This window comes from Halichoerus grypus, chromosome 2 (assembly GCF_964656455.1).
Source record: "Halichoerus grypus chromosome 2, mHalGry1.hap1.1, whole genome shotgun sequence".
Lineage (NCBI taxonomy): Eukaryota > Metazoa > Chordata > Mammalia > Carnivora > Phocidae > Halichoerus > Halichoerus grypus.
In genome coordinates, this window is record NC_135713.1 from 73,227,996 (window position 1) to 73,243,419 (window position 15,424).

The window sequence follows — 15,424 nt, forward strand, 5'->3', positions numbered from 1 at the left end:
GAAGTCTATGGATGCAGTTTATTGATGTATGGAAGAACACAGGAAAAGCACATGCTCTCAAGTTATCAAGATAGTCTTCAAAAGAGATTTAAAAGGTAAAAGCTAAAAGATTTTGCCTTTGGGGAGAATAATTAGGAATGGAGAATTATGGGTGAGAAACTTACTTTTCATCGTAAACTCATCTATATTATTTAATTATTTACCATGTGCATGTTTTTTTTTAAAAAACTAATTATTTTATTAAAATATTTATTAAATAATTTATTAAAAATACTGCTATATATGTCTACTGGCATTACTTATTAATTTTTAGAGAAAAATACTTAAATGCAATATTAGGTAACTTTAAAAGCAAACGTTCATCAAAAATTGCCACAATACAATAAAAAATGCTTTATTCTGAAAAACATGGTATTTTCTAATTTACTAACATTTTCCCAATAAAAGAGGTCCATGATAGAAAACACTAATCCTGCTTAACAGCTGACACCCCACTCAGCAGTGTAACAGAAAGAGGAACGAAGAATGTCTACATGTCTAGGCACTGTCAGGAATATGAGTGTGACATTGGGAAAGGTGCATCACTTAATACGTTGGGGACTTAATTTCATTTTTCACTGAATGAGGGACTTAGGTAAAAAAGGCCTTGAAGTTTGCTTCCAGCTCAATATTATACCATCTTCAACAAAGCAGTGCATTTTATGTAATTAGAATCAAAGATTTCAAAAATTAAAAATTATCTTTGAAGTCAGTTTACTCCCTCATGCTGCAGAGAAAAAAGTGAGGTCCCATGACACTTCTAGAACCACAGGATCTAAGGGTGGTAGAATCAGAATGAGAACCCAGATCCAAATCCCATGCTGCCAAGTGTATCTTCTGTACTGGTCTGCTTGGGTTTCCATAATAATATGCCATAGACTGGGTAGCTGACACAATAGAAATGTATTTTCGCACAGTTCTGGAACCTCGAAGTATGAGATCAGGGTGTCAGCATGGTCAGGTTCTCCTGAGGTCTCACTTCTCAGCTTTCAGAGGGTAGCCTTCTCACTGCATGCTCAGATGGCCTGTCCTCCATGCAGAAGCACAGAGAGAATCTCTTTCTCTTCCTCTTCCTCTTCTTATACAACCACTAATCCTATCAGATGAGGATACCACCCTCGTGACCTCATCTCACCTTAATTACCTCCTAAAAGCCCTTTCTCCAAATCCAGTCGCGTTGGGGGTCAAGGCTTCAACATATTCATTTTAGGGGAACCCAGTTCAGTTCATAATGTCTTCTTTCATAAAATGGATGACACAACTTTTTCATATCGTTCCTTCCTGCCAAGATAACACAACAACTTTTGTCTCTGTATTTCAACCTTTCAATATGAGGGAAATAATACTTGGATATAAAAAAAGGTTTGACGTTGTTTCTCATTTCTCAGTGATGACTTGTTTGAGAGACTAACTACATAAAGATTTGCATGTGATACATCTCCACATCAAAGTATAAATTCAAAGACACAAATGTAAAGGTGCTAAGCTATCCTGTGATAACTTTCCATAGTACTTACCATTAGTTACTCTAACCTAGTCTGCTTATGTAGTCCTTGCTCAGCAAAGTTCCCAAGGGTAAAAACTACAGACTGATACCCATTAAAGCTAATGGATTTCTAGAAAGAAAATGTTTTGTTCTCAGTTGGACATTTTTTCTTTGCAGTACAGTATCACAAAAAAATACCCCACAACTTACATTCAAATTGATAGAGACAAACAATGCATTCACGGTCTGAGTGAGGTAAGGGTTATATTTTCAGTTCTGAATTAAGGAAAAGAGCTTGTTTGTTAAAGACAAAAAGCATATACAGTCATTGAAATGGAGAAATAAAGAGCCGAGGAGGGGAAACTCAGTTTTGGAGGAAACTGCTACTTAAAGTACATGTCTAGAAATGGGAAGAGACACATGAAACCCATGAAGCTACAGAGAGCGATGTGTTTAGTAAAAACGTAAAAACATACCTAAGAGAAAAGGGTGCACACTATAGATCCAGGAGGAAATACTTTAGGAGGGGTTTTAGAGACAAAGGGCCAAGGTCAAGGAGATTTATATGACTTCATCTTTACAGATTATGTGAGAGGACAATATAGTCATAACAATAAAACCTCCTTTCCTCAGCCTCCCCACCCTATAACCACTTCCGTCAGCTGAGCCTGTCAGCCCTCCTTTGATCCCAGAGCACCCAGGGCAGATACCTTTACTATAACCCTTATACATCGTCTTGTGCTGCTTTTCCAAGTGTGGTTCTCACACCATCTGCATCAGACTCACCTCCACCATTGCCCAGCCCACCCACCCCTACATGCTTATTAAAAATACAAATTCTTTGGTAGCTCTATAGAATACATCTAAGGATGTGCTCAGCAATCTGCATTTTTTTCTTGCCTTCCAGTTGATTATTCTGTACCCTATCTTCTAAAAAGCACTGCTATCTTTTAACTGTTAGCTTGTCTCTCACCAAACCATAAGCACCTTTGATGACCGGTACTGTGATTCATCTGTCTCTTTATTGCCTTGCCATGTTGCCTGGGACCCTGAGGAGCACCTTTTAGTAAGCAGAAGGTAGGGAAATGGAACTCACCAAATGGCTGACCAAATCTAAAGAATGGGATTGAATCTTCAAAACGGAAATGAAATAAGCAACAAATTATGTTGAGTTCCACAGAATTAACTCAATACTTCACTACTGTTCCTGAAACATTTACTAATCTTGCTTCATGGGAAACCAAGCGATGGTTAGTTCAGACTCAAACAAGTTTTGTCTCCTGAGTGTGGTGACTCAGGAAAGACTCAGTGGTGGCCTTTTCTGGATGCCAGTGAGTAGTAGTTGGGGTGATTGTCAGTGGAGAAACTGAGAGGCTCCTCACTTCGAGGAATTTCAGAGAAGGACTTGCAGCCGAAGCTGAGGTTGAGAAGAAAGCCACATGAGAAGCAAGGTATCAAAATGAAGCATCTAGGACTCACATAGGAAGCCACATACCAGAGGTTGACCCTGCCTTTGAGTTGATTCCTACCTTGCAACCATATCTCCGAAAGTAGAGATGAGGACTGGAGGTGACTTGTCCAAAAAGAACACTGGGATGACAGGTGGTCAGTAGCAAAATAAAAGGTGAATAATAAGATCTTGATTTAAAGCTGTGAAATCTTGACTCCCACCCGAATATGTAGGAGCTGGGGAGGAGGGTTAGACTGGGCAACATGTCTCCCCATAAAAGAACGTTCAGGCTTGTAGAACCAGAATATGCTACCTGCCCAAGGAGACAAGCTGTAAAATATAACAGAGACACTAGATCATGTCCAGCTTAAGTGGTCAGGTCTGTCTGTGGGCCAATCTAATTACGGTACCAACATCAAAAAGGAGTATATTTCAAATGAGATTTCAGGGGAAAACATCTTTAAACTCATTTTCTCATTGTTGTGAGTTGTACAAGTGGAAAATATTTAGCCCTTTACACAAGGCAAAGTGTCAGCCTCCGGTACATTCTGTGTATGATGATGCTTAAACCCAAAGCAAAAGGCAGCTGAGAGCTGATGAGCAGTTAGAGTGGAACTGGCTAGAGAGAGGTCTCTTACATCTAAGTAGCAGACAACTCCTGGAGGAAACTACCCATCCTTGCCTTCTGATGACCTGGCATTCCTTTCCATGACTCTATTCTGATCCTGCTCACAATTCCATGATAGTTACCTTCAAACCAACTGTATAAGCCCTGACCCCAACCGCTCCCCCTTTCACTTGAATCTGGTCGCCTCATATGGTACTTCACAGAAAAAATAAGATGCCCGTAATTAGAGCTTCTTCACCTTCCTGTTTGCCCTCTTCACCACCCAGGAAAGGAAATTATCCATACGCAACCTCACCTCCTCTTCCTCATTTCAGTGGGAGGTCAGGAAGGTGTCCCTAGCCCCATCCAGGCCTATATTCTTCACCTGGCTTCGGGTTCCTTACCCTCACAGCCATTCAGGCACTTGGCCTCAATTATTACCAACTTCTCTTCTGTTTGTTTCATCTGTTTCCAAGGATATTCCCCCTCAGACATACTTGCGTTCTGATCTTATTAAAAAAAAAAAATTGTTTATTTCAATCCATCATAGTCAGGCTTTTTTTTTTTAGTATTATCTTTTTTAATTTAATTTAATTTTGTTATGTTATGTTAGTCACCATACAGACTTTTTTAAAGAATGATCTACACTTGCTGTATCCAAATTCTAACCTGTCTGCTCCTCAACTCCTTATTGCACTATATCCCATCCTCTGAATCCATCTCTTCATTGGAATTGCTCTTACAAGGTGTCTGATCACTCAGAACCACCAAACCCAGGAGTTACTCCTTAGCCTTGATGTCAGGGGAGCACTCGGCACTGCTAGCCATTCCTTCCTTCTGACTCACTACTCCCTCAGGTCTGTGATGTCTCTCTCTGTCTCTTCCTCGTGTGCATGCATTCTACTCCTGCCTATCTGGATGAGCCCTCCCAGTCCCCTTAGAAGGCTTGGCTTCTGTATCTCTCTGAACTTTTCCCCAGAGCCCTAATCTTGGTCATCTTTTCTTACACTCTACCTCCCTCCCGGGGCCTCATCCATGTGACCATCTGGCTATATTCCAATGACTCCCCACCTCCATCAAGAACCTTCCTCTGAGTTCCAAAACCATATACTTATGACACCTCAGATTCAGTATGTCCAAGCCTAAAATAACCCTCTCTCCCTATGCCCCTTTATCCCACATCTATTCTGTTGTCCAGATTCCCTACCTTGCTTAAGTGCCCTTGTCATATAATAAATCAGGAAGCTCTTTGTTTTTCAAAAATATTTAAAATTGCCATCTTATACGTGGTACCCAAAGTCAATTATACCGGTTTCTAAATGGAGTAACATATTCTGCAGTAAGCAATATTTTATATATTTTACCTATTGGTATCCAGAGCAATGGCATGTTTTGTTTTTTTTTTTCCAGTCATTTGCCTACTAGCTATTTGGGGGAAAATATGCATGGCTCAAAAGAGCAAACATATTAAAGTAAAATATCTGTTAGTTTATCAATACAGTCACAGTGTAGAAATGCTATATTTTATGAGAGTAGTACATGTGATGGGGTTTTCAAGTTACTGGGTGTGGTCTTGGTAACTTGAATTATTTTGTAATTGTTTTATATAATAAACTGTATTATAACTTCTCCACACTGCATAAATTAATTTAGGATCAACATTTCCCCCCCCCAGTATTTTCTTCTGAACATTATCCATCTTACAGAAAAATTGAAATAATTGAATTGTGAATACCTATATACCTAGATTCTACTCTATCACTTGTGCTATATTTGCTTTATCACATATCATTCCATCTAGCCTTCTATCAATCCATCTTATTTCAAAGTAGGCTGTAGACATCTGTACACTTCACTCCTAAATACTTGAGCATGACTATTAGTCACTACAGTTATTTTGAGGAAGGGGCTTTCCATATATTGCATGCACAAATCTTCAGTGGTACTCAAATAACTACTCATCCTCGACTCCTCCTTCTTCATCCTCACTCCTCTCCTATCTAGTCACCCTCCACATTTCTCAACTCCCTTCCCTCTCCCCCAGGCCCACGGTTTTAGTTCATACCTTTGTCATTTCTCATCTGGATTACTGAAAAGTCATCCAGTATCTTTCATTTTTAATTCATTCCTGTAGCACCGTCAAGGTGATCTTTTCAAACCAAAAATCTGATGTCCTTTTCTGTTTAAATTCCATCAATGATTCTACCCCCAAATATTTAGGGGAAACTTTAGGATAAAATCTAATCTCCTGAGCACAGTGTACCAGGGTCTGACCTTGTCTATTTCTCTGGCCTCATTTTTTGCCACTTCCCCACCTTCCCTAACCTGTTCCCAGCTCCTTCTCACATAAATACTAGTCACCAAAGATATAAAATTCTTTGCAGTATTTCATGCACCCTCATGCTTTGCACCTTCTTCCATGGTTTTCTTTCTGTCTGCAAAGCCATGCTCTCCTTTCTTCATTCAGCTACTCCCTATTCACTCTTCCCGACTCGGCATCACTTCCTCCACCGAGCCCTGCATGTCCACCCTCTACCCCCGCCACAGACTTGGCTGATGCCCCTCTCAGGTTTTCCTAAACATCATGTAGACATACATATTTGCCTTAGAATTGGTGCCCTACTGTTTGCTTGTCAGTCATCCCAACCAGTCTATAGTTTCTTAAGGGCAGGGAGCACATCCTGCTTCTGGAATCCTTTGGTTCCAGAAATAAATGCTCAATAAATGTTGATGGAAGCAAAGCAGACAGGAGGAAGGCTGGGGTATTTACAAGATGTTTGAGAATATTTAGCATTCAAGGTGAATGGAGGGATAGTGCTAATTCAAGAAAACATTTAATATAAATTTAAAACCAAAGGGCCCACTTTAGCCTACATCAACACTTGCCTATGACCTCAGGCAACATATAGGTAAGAATAAGATCATGAGCCAGTTGTTATCTTTTTTAAATTTTTCATTGCAGTAAAATACATAGAACATTAAACTTATCCTCTTAATCACTTTTCAGTGTGCAGTTCAGTAGTGTTAAGTGCACTCACCTTGTTGTGCACATGCCACTTCTAATTATATAAATGCAAGATTATATCTTTCTTTGTAAAAAGGACAAATAAAGGCATTAAGAAAGCTCTGACTCAAGGTGGCTAGATTCTTTCCTCAAGTACATGTAGCAGCTATGCAGAAGCTGCCCTAAGGCTGTACCACTAATTACCAGGCAGGAGCTTCTAGAGCTGAAGGCAAAACTATCAAATCACAGTAATTGGAGGGTGTTTTCTTCAAAAGGACAAGTGCATCAGACTCCATTTCTGGTGTTAAGAATCCCATGGGCTTCACACCTGACAGTGATAGCAGGTCTACTTTAAACCTGACCCTGATTATCCAACTGTCTATACACTAGGTGATTTTAGAGATGCAACAGAGACCCAAACCATGTCATTAGTTAAACAGCATATTATCCCACATTTTACCCAAGAAAATAAATCTTCATCTAGCCCTAAATTTCTCTGGACTGGACTATTTGGCAATCCTCCATAGCAGAAGAATAAGAAAAGAGTTAAAAAATGTGAAATACATTGACAGTATCTGAATTCAGGCAGTTGATAGATTCATTGCACCAATTCTAACATAGTCATTTCACAGCATGGAGCGAGTCAGTATCCACTAGAAGCCAGGCTAAGTGTATTACCCAACAATGCAAAGCTTTGTGCCGCACAAGGGACTTAGAAAAGAAGGCAAAATGAATCAGTCCACAGCTACTTATTGAGGCTCTAATATGGACCAGCAGTGTGTTAAACACTATAGCATTAAAATTAGCATACTTGGCTCCCATACTTCAGAAATAAAACTTTCAAACCACAGAAAATCTGATTATAAGTAATATAAACCAGCAAGTAAAAATTAGAATATTCATGTCTCCATAACTTGGAGGTTTAAATTGAGGGTACAGTGACTACAAAGGTCATCTCCAAGAAAGGAAGAAACTGATCAATTTGGGATGGTTACTCATAATTGGATGATAATGATTTTCACAATTAATTGATTACCTTTCTTGGTCTGGGATATATTTTGATTCTAAGAAACAGGATATTTCAACCACTCTTAAGCAAATAGTGGTACTTACTAAAAAGATGCATGGGTATTTCACTGATCCCAGATGGCAGAAAATATCCCTAAGCCACACCAGGCAAGGAAAGAAGAAAGAACATGGTAGTTAGGAACTGTGATGACAGTCACCATGGCCCTAGAAGATAAGAAGTTCCCATCTCCTCATCTCTTGCTTTGTCTCCTTTATTCTTCTCCTTCTCTGCAGATAGGGCTTCTCTACCTTGGGATGCACATGGCCCAAATAGGATACACACATCCAAAACCCTGTTTTTCTATCACCTCATCTCCAACAGGGATGAACTAAAGTCTCTGAACCTAATTCCAAATTCTTAAGTGGAGAAACTGATGAGAATACCTTAGGCCAAGTCTCTACTCCCTGATGTTTGTTACCTATGACTTTTTTAGAAGACTCTACTTCCTAGGACTCCAAATGTGATGCCATATCATGATGTCTACCCATAGGGTTGCAAAAATGCCTCATCACTTACAAAAGCATTCTGATTCATTCAGTAACCAAGTGAACCAAGTTATAGAAACGTGAAGTGAAAATATTTGGTTCCAAATTCTTGAGTTATCAGATCAATATTACTGGTTTTCATCCCACCCAACAAAAAGCACATGCACTTTTTTTTTTAAGTGAAGAGTTCCAAGCACAATCTTAGGGTATTTAATTTCTATTATACTTTTTATACTTTTTTTTTTTCTTTTTTTCCCCACAAAAGTTAAACTCATCTTTACTTCCTGGAAAAAGTAGTCTGTGTAGTTGTTCTCATCATCCGTGTGGGAGCCTCTATCTGGAAGGCTAAGCATTTATTGACTTCAAAGACGGTGGCAACATGCAGACAGAGCATATAAACCACCATTTCTCACCACAGATGCTTTGTGTTAGAGGATAGGAGCTGTGCTTAGAACAAATGCCAGAGGCACCGAAGTACCAATTACTAACTATTTAAGGACAATGCCATCTCCAGAATGGAATAAGGCTCACAATTATGAAAAAAAGTTGATTCTGTTGCAATAGTTAAGTACTTCCACACTCTCTCTAGCGAGCCTTTATAATCTGCATTAATCACAAGTTTTTTGGGGGATTCTTGTCTAGGGATAAGCTTAAACCATCAATTAAGTCACTGCATGTGTGATGCTGGAGTTGTTCTCTCCTTGTTTATAATACATACTTGTCTACTGGGTTGAATGAGGAGAATGGGACACAGATGCCCAAGCTGCCTGCCTCTGAAAAACCCAGACTGTGGGGTGCTGCCTTGTTAGGGGCTGAATTGTGTCTCCCCAACTCCAACTTCATATCTTGAAGTCCTAACCCCCAGGACCTCAGAGTGTGACTATCTTTGGAGACAGAGTCCTTAAAGGGGTAATTAAGTTAAAATAGGACTGACAGGGCAGGACCTAATCCAATCTGACTGATGTCTTTATAAGAAAAGGACATTTGGACACACAAAGAAAAGTCTGAGCTCCAGGGATGCCAGAGCATGAAGAAGAGACCAGGTGAGGGGGCGCCTGGGTGGCTCAGTCGTTAAGCATCTGCCTTCGGCTCAGGTCATGATCCCAGGGTCCTGGGATCGAGCCCCGCATCGGGCTCCCTGCTCCACAGGAAGCCTGCTTCTCCCTCTCCCACTCCCCCTGCTTGTGTTCCCTCTCTCGCTGTCTCTCTCTATCAAATAAATAAATAAATAAAATCTTTAAAAAAAAAAAAAAAAAAAAGAGACCAGGTGAGGACACAATGAGGTGGCCATCTATAAGCCAAGGACAGAGGCCTCAAAGAAACTAACCTGCTGATACCTTGATATTAGAATAACAGCCTCCAAAGCTGTGAGAAAATAAATTTCTACTTGTTAAGCCACCCAGACTGTAGTATTTTGTTATGGCAGCCCTAGGAGACTAATATGCTCCTCCCTGAGAGTATTCTTCAGGATGACCTGTTCACAAATTTAATTGTATGTGACCCCAACTTAGTCTGTTTTTTATACTAGATATGGAGAGAAACCTTAAGAGATGTTCCCACAACACAGGGCTCTCATTTCCTCAGGGTATCAACTGACTGGGACAAATAGCAGCTACCTTCTTTATATGAGAGAGACATTTCTCGATTTCACACAGTCCCCCATATTACCTACTGTCATATAGCCAATTATTGCATGCATTTATAATATCTATCTGACCTCTGTAAGCATCCAAGCCCCTGGGATGGTTTGCTCAGAAACAGGCTGCAGAAGTCACAGTGCTTCTATCAATGTGCAGAGACATTGATCAGGCATACCAGGGAGACCAGGCTACAACAGGCCCATTAAAAGCATTTCCTCTAAAGCCAGTTGACATTGATTTTTTTGGATACACCTCTGAGGACATAACAGAGTCACGGAATCAAAAAGCAGTACTCTGGCCATTGCTATCACGGAAGTAGAGTTACCTTGTATACATACCAGCGAACAAAAAGTGAGGCTATCCTTTCCTTTTCCACTTATTTAAAAAAAATATCATCTAAGGGGCACCTGGGTGGCTCAGTCAGTAGAGCGTCCAACTCTTGATTTTGGCTTGGGTTGTGATCTTGGGGTAGTGAGACTGGGCCCCAGGTCAGGCTCCATGCTGAGTGTGGAGCCTGCTTGGGATTCTCTCTCTCTCTCCCTCTGCCCCTCCCCACACCCTCATTCTTTATCTTTCTCTCTCTCTCTCAAAAAAAAAAAAAAAAAAAAAAAAAAAATATATATATATATATATATATACATATATATATATGGTTATTATGTGTCCAAAGGGAGATACTGTGGTTTAGTATGAATCAGGGATTTGAGTTGTTGCAGGACTTTTTAGTCAAGAATTGAAAAGATTAATTTTGTCCCAGATAAGTTTGGTCAAAAGGTTGTTCTTTGCCAGCTTGTGATGCCATCCAGCAACACTTTAGTTAGTCCTCAGCTCATTTATAGATGGTGGGAATAATCACTAGTGCCTCCAGAGATACTCTGTGAGCCCCACCTACTCTCATGGTCAAGGAGAATCCCCAGAGAAAGCCCAGATTGTGCTAGGGATGCATAGAATAGAGGCAGGAATCTCTCCGCCTGTCTCTCCCTAGCCCTCTCCTTCTCCCTCGCATTCATTCCTTCTCTCCTCCTAAAGCAGACTGAAAAGATATTCAGCGGGAGGGGTTCCCCAGCAACCAGAGTTCAAGGGCAGCTGCTTTGGGAGGAGGCTCAGGACTTCCTCAGAACTTACCACAGAATCTCACTGGCACAGGCACTGCTTAGCAATAAAGACTTCAAAAAAAAGAGCCAGCATCTCAGTACTGACCTGTGCTTCCCCATAAACTAAGGATGCCAAAGGTTCATTTGTTCAAATGGCCAAATATTAATCCAGTAGCCTGCCTGGACAGAAGCTAAACCTCACTTCCCAAGAACCCACACAATAGCCTCTTCCACATATATCCACTCACCACCATTCTCACACACAACCACCACCACCACACACCACCAACCACCACACACACACAGTCACTACTCACAACACACACACCAACAGATACCGTCCACACACAACACTAATCAACACACACACACACACACAAACACATACATCGCAAGAGGCACATTACAAAAACCCATTGCAAAAATGCAGCTCTCATAAATGAGTCAAAAGGAATGTGAAAAACAAGAAGCATCAACAAAATCATCTCAATTCTGTTCTTTCTGTTTCAGAATCTCCACCTCTGATTTACGCTAACCCAGACTTTAACATTGACTTCTGAAGGGAAATGTCTAGTACCTTTGATAACCATTTCTTCCATCTTTCCCCTATTTTCTGGCCTGATATTTCCTGAATCTAAGTCCATTTAGGCAGGAGGATCTGTTGTAGTAGTCTTTGCTCAGTGTGTCCTCATGAAATAAAGGCAGAGCGTACATTGTCACTAAGTAGCAGACCACATTCTCTCACCATGCCTGCCCTCTTGCCCAAAAGCAATGAAAGCTTCTTTACTAATGGAATAATTCAGTGGAAGGTAATCAAGCCACTTTGGAAGGGCCTGTATTATGTGCACTATGGGATGTGTGTGTGGGGGGGTGTTTATAGTGTTTTCAGAAAAAAAAATTAGACATATGCCCTCATCTAATTTGTAAAGAGATTATCCAAAAGCAGTCCATTTATGATTATACTAAGCCTAATGTGCTAGCAGATGACTGTGAGCCCCCTTTTCCCCTTCTGCTGCCTACTCATTCTCTGTTTTACTGCTCATTACCTTCTTCATCAATGTGTAAGACAGAAAGATCATGGTGATATGTATGTCAATCCCTTTTGTTTTATCTTTGTAGCTCTGCAAAAAAAATTTGCAAGAGGAATAAGCTGGAACACATATGAGACATAAGGATCACCTGAGGAGTTTTATTAACCCTGTGCTCTTTGCCCCCCAATTTGTACAGCTAATGTAGTTGGTTGTATAAACCTCCGCATGAGATAAATGTGCCTTATTTCTCCATCCTTGGCTCAGTATAAGAAATGCTCCAACAGCAACTTGGCAAATGAAAGTAATCAATAAAAGCCACTACGAAGGTCTTGTTAACCCAAACTATGATCTGTTCCATAGTCTTCTGTCAAGTTCTAAGTCATCCACACCAAAGTTCTCAAAGCACAATGTCTCTGGTAGGATTTGACATAAAAGAGAAGTCCATGGGAGAAAGGGGAACCCTCCTACACTGTTGGTGGGAATGCAAGCTGGTGTAGCCATTCTGGAAAACAGTACGGAAGTTCCTCAAAAAGTCGAAAATAGAGCTACCCTACGACCCAGCAATTGCACTACTGGGTATTTACCCTAAAGATACAAATGTAGTGATCTGAAGGGGCATGTGCACCCCAATGTTTATAGCAGCAATGTCCACAATAGCCAAACTATGGAAAGAGTGCAGATGTCCATTAACAGATGAATGGATAAAGAAGATGTGGTATATATATACAATGGAATATTATGCAGCCATCAAAAAATGAAATCTTGCCATTTGCAACGATGTGAATAGAACTAGAGGGTATTATGCTAAATGAAATAAGTCAATCAGAGAAAGACAAGTGTCATATGATCTCACTGATATATGGAATTTGAGAAACAAGGCAGAAGATCTTAGGGGAAGGGAGGGAAAAATGAAACAAGATGAAATCAGAGAGGGAGACAAACCATAAGAGACTCAATCTCAGGAAACAAACTGAGGGTTGCTGGAGTTGATGGGGGTGGGAGGGATGGGGTGGCTGGGTGATGGACATTGGGGAGGGTATGTGCTATGGTGAGTGCTGTGAATTGTGTAAGACTGATGAATCACAGACCTGTATCCCTGAAACAAATAATACATTATATGTTTAAAAAAGAGAGAGAGAGAAGTGCATGTCTGACTCCATAATGCCATAATTACACATAAAACTGTTGTCATTTGTGGCCACTGATAAACTCTATCTGACATAAAGAAAGCCACCTGAATTTTATGAATTTCAGTAAATGCAACTATAATAGATTCATTGCCCAACTTCAGCATGGCGTGAATGAGAGTTGTACATATGGGATTTTCAAACTGTTCAAGGAGAATTTTAACATTCCAGTGTTTGAGAGTGATTAATGATCAATTAATGACTAATACAATCAGTACAATTAATTAATGATTCATACAATCAGTAGTATATTACACATTGTATAAATAGGCTGAAAGGGTATTAATGTTAATTGAGGATACTTTGCGCTTACATACATAGACATTTCATTGTTAGGTGCATAATCAATTGGGCTGTATTTTATAGAATGTATTAATTGCCAATTATTGTCAATGATACTTATTCCATTGTTCAAATATAAAGCATTCAAACTAATCCCTGCAGAATTTCCCAAGGCTCTGTTCTTTGTTTCAATAAATATTTGCCTTCTCTATAGTGTAATACTTTGGAAATTATCTCAAGCTTGATCAAGAATACTGACTCTAATTCACCTACAACCTAAAAAAAACCAAAATGTTAGTATTTCCTTAATTTTGTAAGGCCACTATATTATCACTCATTTATGAGTAATTGTTGCTTGTGGTATAATGACTTCACTCTAAATGGCATGGGAAAAACAGCTATTTTTTTTTTCTGTCTTCAGAGATCATCAGAAGTCAAAATGTACAATGGTTGGGGAGTTCAGGGTTTAGGAATATGTGGAAGGGAGCTTGCTATCCCAGGCTTTTTCTAAGAATGTATTCTGATTCTGATGATTCTAGCTAAACTTGGATAAGGAAAGTTAGAAAACACTAATGAATAGATTTACTTCATGCACTAGGTCAATGTCTGAAATTAGGTCTTCATCCACTCAAAGTAACGATTTAATGTGTATTAATAGCCACTGGTTAGATTTATCAAGAATTAATGCTAATGAACCAGCAAGCAGTTCTATACAAACAAAAAAGCCAGCACTCATATCTTGCAGTATAGAATCTCACTGGTAATAATTTATTAATGAGAAAAATAATAAAAACAACTAACATTAGTTGAACTCTTTCTAAGTCCCAGACACTATTCTAAGTGGATTATCTCATTGAATCCTCAAAAACAACTCCATGTTGTAAAATTGAGACATATAGGGGTTCAGTAGCATGTTCAAGGTCACAGTTGTTAAGGGGCCTAACTAAAATATTCTCACTCCAGATCCCCTATTTTAAACTAGCATGTTATATAGCCTGTAAACTGAATTATAAATCACATCTCTACATAGCTATGCCTGAAACTGTTTTATATCAGCTCCATAAGGACAAATTCTCATGCTGCTGTTAGTTTTCTTTCCTTCCGCTCTTCAACATTCACAGAGCATGGATGATATGCAATCACATTCTGACTTTCCTAACTCTTTTCACACCTGGAGCACAATTCTTTATTTTACAGTGTGAATTAGAAAACAGCAACATATACAAGGCTGCATAGGATCAGGGTGCAAAACAAAGTATCACCTCACAGAAGCCACATCAACTCGGGAATTAAGGTTAACTAATTCTGACTGGGTCAGAAAAATAGAAAGGAAAATGGAGTCAGGATGTTTATAGTCTTACTTTCTTCCCCTTGGATGACTCATGTCACCTCAACCTCACCTCAGATATAACCTGTGCATACCCCAGTCTATTCATCATCCTGTGCCCACCACTAAACCTTTTTCAATGAAAGGACCTATAACACACTTCTCCCTCAAAACCACCAAACCATTCTTTGCCATCAATTTCAAATCTCTCAAAGTGTCATTCTCCCCGTAAATCCACTCAAAATCGATCACTGGAAAGCTATAGCCCAGCTATTCCTCATCCTGGATGTTGAAGTTCAATGGCTACTTGTCCCAAATTCTAACCAATTTGGTTAGAATTATAAAATTATTATATCCACCTACATAGATACCCCTCAAATGCACATATCCTCAGATTTATGTTTGTTACAAATACTGTCTTTATTAGATTTACATATGGTCCAATATCTTTCAAAAGTATCTTCTCATTCAATACCTACAAAACCATATTACTACAATATGAGGGTGGGAATCATCAAAATTTGTTAGTATAAAGAAATCCTCATAATAAAAATATTTGACACCTTTGATTGAGAAGCACATAGACTAACTTATGAGTTAAATTTGTTGATTATTTTAAAATATGGTAGTCCCCACACCCCTTAACCATGAGGGATACATTTCAAAACACCCAGTAGTGTTGAAGATAGTGTTGAAATGAAGATAGTACCTTACCCTATATAT

General features: G+C 39.4%; 1 protein-coding gene across 3 annotated transcripts in view; it reads right to left on the minus strand.

Annotated features, from left to right (window-relative positions):
* Positions 1-15,424, minus strand: part of MACIR (macrophage immunometabolism regulator) — a 169,067-nt gene that overhangs the window by 96,994 nt on the left and 56,649 nt on the right. The gene's annotated exons all lie outside the window — the stretch shown is intronic.